Source organism: Haemaphysalis longicornis, unplaced genomic scaffold, assembly GCF_048455015.1.
Source record: "Haemaphysalis longicornis isolate Haplotype H1 unplaced genomic scaffold, Haemaphysalis longicornis Haplotype H1 scaffold_7, whole genome shotgun sequence".
NCBI classification, from domain to species: domain Eukaryota; kingdom Metazoa; phylum Arthropoda; class Arachnida; order Ixodida; family Ixodidae; genus Haemaphysalis; species Haemaphysalis longicornis.
The window spans coordinates 83085202-83092145 of NW_027526422.1; positions in this window are offsets into that span (position 1 = coordinate 83085202).

Genomic DNA, 6944 nt, shown 5'->3' on the forward strand with positions numbered 1-6944 from the left:
GTACCTCAGCCAAAAATTACTGCTCCATGCCCATCAGATATATACGTAGAAAGTTGCTCAAAAGAATTTTCTCTCTTTCCCGAGTTTTGGCGTTCTTTGAGCGCTCGAATGACGTCATTACAGCGGTGTAGCAGCTATTTGCCGGATTCCTGTCAGCTTCCGTAATAAACGCATTTTATAGCCGCATTCTATATTTTATATAGCAGAAACGGAAGACGCATCTGCTGCAAAGAGCAATTGTAATGCCGCTCCGGGCTGGCGCGATCTCGCAGGGCTTCCAGACGCCAGGGAAAGAGTGAAAGCGTTTAACGGCAGTGCTTCAGAGTCTATTTAAGCAAACCCAAACGAGAAATAAAGAAATAAAAACTAAAACTAAAAATACCAAATAACCAAATTACTGAAAAGCACCGCATCATTCTCTAGCCCAAATATTGCATTTGACCTTTACCCAATCACTACAAGCAGGAGACGTCCCTGACGACTAGAATGAAGAAAGCTGAAATTACACCAATTTTCAAATCAGGCAATCGCGCTTTGCCAGCAAACTATCGCCCTATGAGACTAGTGCGCTGCTACTTGAGCGGCACAGGCAGTGCCTCCTAGCAGCCGCGGCGGCATATTTTGCGCGTACGGGACCGGCGCGGTCAGCCGCCCCCAGCGGCGGAGGTATCACAGAACGGCGCCTTTACGGGCGAAAAATAAGCAATTCTGCTTACTTTTATGTTTACCGATGGCTCAACAGTTGGAAAAACAAGTCTGGAACATCGCCGAGGAATAAATTATGTTGGTTTTTATGCGAATGTTATTAAGGAGAGCGCAGGCTGCGCTCCGAGAAGTCATCTCATCACCTCAACGCTTGGTTCCAGCATTTCTTCGTCAACAGCGTCTGTCGGAGCATATGTTGGCTCTACAGTTTTGTGGCTGCCCTCGCACGCAGGAACGTCAGCAAAACCGAATTTCACATCACGAATTTGTGCGGGAACCTTTTTCGGGTGACGTGTGCACTAATTTCGTTGTTCGACAGTTTCAATAGCGCTCGTCTGGCTAACATTTAAATAAGCGTTTTATTTGCTGCTGTGTGTCCTGCGTAGGACGCACAGATGGCTTATCCCACGCACACGGCAACTTCGTGCACAATTCCTGCTCAGCTGTCGTGGCTACTGATGTAAAATCGCCTTCGCCGTGTGTTAGCCCCAGCCGCGGCAGACAGCCTTCCAGCAGCTTCCTCGAAAAAAAAAAAAGCGCTTTGGGTTTGCCGACGAGCGCAGAAACGAAGCAAGGGATTATGTACATGAAATATCAACAAAAGTCGAGAAATTTAGAGCATTGTACGTGTGTATGGATTCCTATGCCACTTCTGTTTAACTTGAGGCTTTTAATTGCGGCGAGAAATTAGTGCTTGTCCGATTTTCTCGTAATTTTATTTGCTTTTCTGGTTTGTGTTATTTTGGAATCAATAAAGAGGTGAGCGCGGCGGTTTGGTTTTCTTTTTGTTCCATTAGTTCATTTCTAGCTCTATTGGTATTTTTTTAGTTTTTCTTATACAAATAACATACATTTACGTTATTATACGACAAATGTTTTAGTAGTTATGGCAAGACGTTTGGGATTTGGTGCATATTAAGAATTTTTGTTGTTGTTCTGGTTGCATTTCCGGGTTCTTTATAATTTTGTTTTATTAATCGTGTGATTGTTGTGAATAGGCAGACTTCTGGATATAGCAAGTTCATTTTTATTCTTTTTTCCTGTATGTATTTTTAACTTCACTCGACAAATGGTCTACAGTTACACTATTACGACGCGTTAACTTCGATCTCCCATTGTGCGTTATTGTGCAAATGCCAGGCATTACAAAGATTGGGCTCTGGTGTATTGCCAGCAAAATGCTGACGTATTAAAATTTACATTGCATATTTTTTGCTTACTCCCAGCCGCACTTGCATTTTAAACTATTCATTTGAATCACACCATGTTCCAGGGCTATATAGGGGGCCCTGTTTCAGCCTGAATTTCTGCGTTGATGCCGAAGACATGGTTGCTGGCGTCTTTTTTTTTTTCCGCAGGTGAAGTAGCCTTTATTTTTTAGTATTTCTCAGGTCTTCCTATTTATTCAAAGCCGCAGAACAGTTCACGCAAGGCTCGCTTCGCGTAGTCACGCTGGCCCTCCGCACGTGATACGCGGACCGGCGAAGGAAGGTACGCGCAAAAGATGCGGCGCGGATCGACAGGGGGCGCCGCTGGTTCAAATTCAGTGGCGCCACCATACCAGCGCACGAGGCCTATTTCCATAATCTGCATTGATCCAAACTTCTCGAACACATCATTGCGTCGAGTTTAATGACCCATCTGGAATCCATCAATTTCTATCATCACCAATTCTTGCGAAAACTTTTGTCGTGCGAAACGCAGCTGGCAGGATTCACGCACGATATACAACACTTCATGGACGAATACATTCAAACAGATGCTATATTTTTAGATTTTTGAAAAGCATTCGACTTTGACCCCCATAACCAATTAATCTTTAAGTTGTATAACCTTGCAATCCCTCTCAGCATTATTTCCTGGATCGAAAACTTCTTAAAAACCCGAAAGCAGTGCACAAGCGTAAATAACTTCGACTCTCATGATGTAAAGTCCTGCGTGCGTCCCCCAGTGTGTCTGCCTCTCTCCCCTCCTGTTTCTAATTTACATAAATGACTTGCCTACTAACATATCAACCAGGTTGAGACATTTTGCCGATGACTGCGTTTTATGCTCCCCCATGCGTAATCCAGACGACAGCACTAATCATCAAAAAGATCCACAACAGATTGCAACCTGGTGTAACAAGTCACTCATGCCGTTAAACCTAACAAAATGTAAAGCAATGTCGTTCGCCCGCAAACGCAGCACAGCACATTACGCCTACAGCATTATTTCAGTTTCGATTATCTCTACATCATCATACAAATACCTCGGATTGCATATGTCATCATCACTATCACGGGCAACTCACATACAAACTCTGTTCCGAAGCCTCACGCACACTAGGATACTTGCGCTGTTACCTGAAATTAGCCTCGCCAGATATTAAACTGTTAGCTTAACAAACTTTCGTGAGACCGAAACTCGAGTATGCTTGGCTCGCAGCTTGATTTGGGGTTCGCACTGAACTTCTTTGCCATTCCCCCTGGAGAGTATGTGCTGCCGAAGTGCGCTGTTCAAGAACGATAGACAACGACGAGTTTTCGCGCTAAAATGCATTTGCGAAATTTTCTTGTGGTTTCCATTCGGGCCAATCATATACACATTCGTGAAGTTAAAGTTGGTTTTCCCTCACTATGCATACGCTGGCAGTGAAGCGATCTTTAGAAGCATAATTGTGTTTTCGGCTCGCATGCAGTGAAACTAGGGTTAACTTCTTGCTCTGACAGCAGCCGTTGTAAATATTGTTTGCGCTAAAATTTACGGACTTTTCATCCTTTAGATGACTCCTGAAAAGCGCGAGAAGAGGGCGAAGAGCGTGCTTAAGTGCGAATGCACTTTATAAGCGACCCCGAACCTTCCGCCGTCCGCATTGCTCCTCCTCCTCTCCCCTAGCAACGGCGCGAGGAGCGGAGAGGAGCGTCCGTAGCAACGGCGCAGCGACGTCACACCCCACGTGACTGCACGCGCTCCGCCACCTCACCGCGGTTTGCGCGGGCGCGCGCCACTCCCCGCACCGCTCTCCGAATGCAACCGAATGCGCGCAACCGAATGGAAGCAACAATGCAACCGAATGCGAGCACTGCACGCGTCGTTGAAGATACCGCAGCGGTTGAAGACAAGGCAGTGCGGCGAAGGGCCCGTGAAGCCGAGCGCAAGCAGGCGAAGCGGGCTGCGGATCCTCTCCTCGCGCCGTGACGTCACATGCTCTGCAGCTGGCGCGCCTCTCCCCCCGTTAGGTTTGCACTCACCCTCGGCGCGCGCCTCTCCCCTCGACTGACAGCTCCCCCTCGCCTGTACTGCGCCTCTCAAGGCGATGGCACAATTACTACGCCGTGTACTCTCGGCGCAAGAAATGCATTCGCACTTCCTCACGATTCCCTTCGGGGAGGTGGGGACAATTTTTTTAGCAGATACGTCCCTTTGCAACGTCATATAGCCAGGAGGCACGATACGATTAGATTACGGATGCAGCGGTGATTTGATGCAAATCTACCTCCGTGACTGTGACTGCACCAGCTGTGGAATGCCATACACTCCCAAAGACCTGTTCGCCGAATGCATAACATCGCGGCCGTTTCAATCGGCAGCCATTGCGCGCTTATGTGTACACAATAATATTACGCTTAAACTCGGTGACAACTTAAGAACGGCACCGATGATGATGATGATGATTGCTATTGGTTTCCCCTTTGAAGCGGGGTGATGACATGTCATCTTACCAAAAAAGACTAATATAACCATGTTTTACACTCTTGGTTTAATACCAGCGCTGCTTAGGGCAGGCACTAAAGTTTATTAGGCCCGAATTACTCTCTTTTCCCTGTTACAGGTGGTAACTGTCCTAAGCAATATTCCCCTCTCTGCTTTTCGTCCACCAGCATTCTAATCTTCTTTTCGTCCCCTCGACAGCCTTGAAGTTAACTTCCTCTGTGATACCCTTCAATCCTAGGGCCTCTGGAAGCCCAATATTCCCTTCATGTAGATTTGGATGGATACCCTCACATTCTAACGTTATGTGCCGCCTAGTTTCTGCTTCTTTTCCACAGACCACACATACCCCATCATTTTGTGAATACTTCCCCACAAAACTCTTAGTTCGCAGGCAACCTGCCCTAGCCTCAAAAAGCAAAGCACTGCCCTGAGAATTATCGTAGAAATTTTCCTTCCTGATGTTCATTTTCTCAGCCCTGTACATCTCTAACGACGTTTTAGCTTCCATTTTTTCCCTCCATTTATTCGTTTCAATTGCCTCTTTTTTGGTTACCTTGGCTGTTTTGGATTCTCCACTGTTCTTTCCGTATTTCATCGTTAGTCTTCTAGTCTCTCTTAACCACTGCGTGTCCACGCTTTTCAAGTATACGTGCCTAAAAACCTTAGCTGCCCACCTTCGTTGATCCATTGCCCTCAACCTCATCTCAAAGCATATTTTACTCTGAGCTTCTCTAACTTCAAACGACGCCCAGCCCATATCTCCCTGAACTGCTTCGTTAGTTGTTTTTCCATGCGCGCCTAAGGCCAAACGTCCTACCGTTCTCTGGTTTACTTCAAGGCCTGATAGAACGTCTGATTTTAAGCAGAGTACAGCATTCGCAAACGTGAGACCCGGAACCATTACTCCTTTCCACATTCCTCTTACTACTTCATATTTGTTATACCCCCACAGAGCTCTATGCTTCATTATAGCTGCGTTTCGCTTTCCCTTAACCTTAAGTTGCTCCTCGTGAGTACTTAAGTAGTTATCCCCTTCGTTTATCCACACTCCCAAATATTTATATTCCTTCACTCTAGGTAATTCGCCTTGCTGGATAGACACTACGTCGGTGGTAGCGTCATTGAAAACCATTATTCCTGATTTTTCTGCACTGAAAGTTAACCCGAGGTCAGTGGCTTCCTGGCCGCTAATATTTATTAGCCGCTGCATATCGGTTTGGTTATCAGCTAAAAGAACAATGTCGTCTGCGTATAACATTCTCGGAATATGCTGTTGTACCACTTCGCCTTGCATCATATGGGTTAGGCTAAACCCTACTTGACTTTCTTCCAGTTTCTTTTCTAACCCTGCCATGTAAAGCATGAACAGTATTGGGCTCAAAGGGCATCCCTGTTTCAGTCCCCGATGAATGTTGACCTGCTGGGCGCATTTCTGTCCTTCCCAAATAAGGTGCACTCTATTGTCTTTATAGATTGCTATAAGGAACTGTACTAACTCGTCATCTAATCCCTGGAGTTTCAGCATTCTCCACAGCCGTTCTCTGTTTACGTTGCCATATGCCCCTTTAATGTCCAAGAACGTAATCCATATTGTTCTATTCTGTGCTTTCGCAATTTCAGTGCATTGCGTTATCACGAACAGATTGTCATCCAGTCGCCTGTCTTGTCTAAATCCATTCTGCAGTTCCCCAAGTATTTCATTTTCTTCCATCCATGCTTGAATTTCTGATTTTATCGCCTGCATTACGAATCTATACACCACTGACGTTACTGTGAGTGGTCTGTATGAATCAATACTGGCTTTGTCTCCTTTGCCTTTATATATTAAGCATATTCGCAAACGTTGCCGCTGTGCCTTATCAAGGTAGCCGGATGTTTCTCCGCGCGGCGCAAGTAGGGCGTTACTGGGAATATTTTGAACATGGCGTGAGCCGTTCCCGTGATTTTTTGGACTTAGTATGCTTATAAACGACTTCAGTGAGACAAGGCAAACGATATCACGCATTCATAGCAAACCCCTTTCAAAACGCGCGCGCACTGACGTCACGGGTCCGGCGCTTTGGCGGAGTGATACACTACCATAGAAAGTATAAAGGAGGCTATGACACTACATGAGGTGGTGCCGTTCTTGAGTTGTAACCGAGTATAGCGATATCGAAAGAATCCAAAACCATGCCGCCCGCTTTATTTGCTCCCAGTACTCTAACGATATCAGCGTCACCGCAGTAAAAGAATCATTGCACCTACCGCCACTTTAATCACGTCTATTAGTTTGTCGACTCTGCCTCATCCACGCGTTTTTTCTATCGCCCTCAATCACGGCACATCCCCTTACAACCTTCACACAGAACTTCATCCCGCATAAACCACAGCCACCCTATACCGTCAATCAACAGCCGCACCTCAGCCATGAACAACTCTTTTTTTTTCCCCAATGGAATAACACAATGGAACAACCTGCCTGATAACACAGTCACGTGCAGCAACCGCCGAACCTCCCGAAATAAACTGAACAGTCACATGTCACAATCTGAGTGATATGC